The 1,751-nt window shown below is 32.3% G+C and overlaps 1 protein-coding gene across 3 annotated transcripts in view; it reads left to right on the forward strand.

The window, feature by feature from the left end:
* LOC117177351 (ATP-binding cassette sub-family A member 12) overlaps positions 1–1,751 on the forward strand; it is a 147,276-nt gene that overhangs the window by 118,747 nt on the left and 26,778 nt on the right. The gene's annotated exons all lie outside the window — the stretch shown is intronic.

A 1,751-nucleotide genomic window follows, 5' to 3' on the forward strand; every position in this document is an offset into this window, starting at 1 on the left:
TTAGACTATTCTTTGATATTTTTCTCATCCATAAATAGATGAAAGGTCAAAAATAGAGCATGATAAGAGTAAAAAAAGGAGAGCTCACCCTGCAGTAGCTAATCGTTAACTGAAAGCCCAAATATTCCTGAAGAGATTAATTCTAATTATAATACATTACACATACACTGTCCTAAAGATTAATTAAATTATTTTGTATGCATTTGTTTTTTAAATGAATCATTATCTGCCACTCACACCACTTACAACTTAGAAATAATAACGCAATGTAGGAATTGAACAAGTTTGAATTCAAGACAGTGAAAATAAATCGTTTCAATTCGAGAGAAACTCAATATTGAAAAATGGACGATTTAAATGAAAAAGAACAAATTCTGACGATGCCTTTTACAGGAAGTTTTAAGTTTGGCATTTTTACCTGACCCAGAATTTCAACATTTTCTAAAAGTGTTATTTTTTGCATGAAAGTTACTACGTGAAAACCGACGAAATTCGCTTTAAAATAACAAAAATTCAGAAAAATCTGTTTACCATTTATAAGCAAATATCGGTAAATTTAAGTAGGAAAAGAGAAAAGTTAAAATTGGTAAACAGGATATAGATTCGAGTCACATTGAATTACTATTTATATATTTTTTCCAAGTGTACCGTCGCATCGTCCTGAAATTCGGGATGATTAATCCAATATTTTCTATAAGTTTGGGTAGTCATCCCGAACATTCGGGACGGCTAGTCCATTCCCTTTTCCAAATATATCCCGGTTTATAACATTTTAGTAGCATTTGTCCAAATTAGTGTCAAATTATTATGATCTCGTCAGAATTCTTAAGGAGTCAGAAAGGAAAACAACCATTTTTGAAAACATCCACATAATTGGAAATTCTCAAAAAAAAGTTCAAAATATCGAGAGAAAGAAAACGCAATTTTTGTATATAAACAGTTCAAGGGAAACAACTTTTATTTTAGTCTCTTCTCTATACGCCGCATTAAAAAACTCAAAAATTAATACTATATTCAGGCCCCAAGAAACACATGTATACCAAGCGTCATGCCTTTTTAACTATTTATGCTTGAATTAGGTGTACCGCTGTATTTTCTCAATTTGCGCTTTAAAAATATTTGACAACTTCTTCACACGATTATCGAAAATAAAAGATCCGCCACCTCAAGAATAGAAATTTTAAAACATTTTAAGAATTTAAAGTTTTTCAAAGATTTCAAGGGATTTGAAAGATTTCAGATAATTTCAAAAGCAAATTCTGAAAATTTCACCCGATTTCAGAGATTAAAACCGAGGGGTTTTTAAGGATTCTAACTAATTACAGGGATTGAAGAGGATTTTATAGGATTTTAAGTTTTTTAAATCATTCATTCATTCAAAGGATGAAAAATGAAAGTGGAAGATTTTAAGGGATTCAAATGGATTTCTAGATAACTTTAGGGAATATAAATTATATTAAATTTCAAGGAACTTCTAGCGACTTCTGAGTATTTCTGCGAAGTTCAGGGGTGTCAGAGATTTCACCAAATTTAACCCTGCGCCCCCCACGTGGGAGCGAGGAACACCGTTCACTGCGTGGGGTCCACGCGGACCACACTCACGTTTAAGACGACAGTCGGTCATTTTATTTTTCCCTGATTCCAATAAATGTGGGTCCGGATGCAATAAGGGCACATAAAATTTTTTCGTGCGAAAACGAAGTCCCCTGGAGGCTATAGAAAAAATTTTCGAATTTTAATTTTCAAAAGAT

The sequence above is a fragment of the Belonocnema kinseyi genome, chromosome 7 (genome assembly GCF_010883055.1).
Source record: "Belonocnema kinseyi isolate 2016_QV_RU_SX_M_011 chromosome 7, B_treatae_v1, whole genome shotgun sequence".
Classification (NCBI taxonomy): domain Eukaryota; kingdom Metazoa; phylum Arthropoda; class Insecta; order Hymenoptera; family Cynipidae; genus Belonocnema; species Belonocnema kinseyi.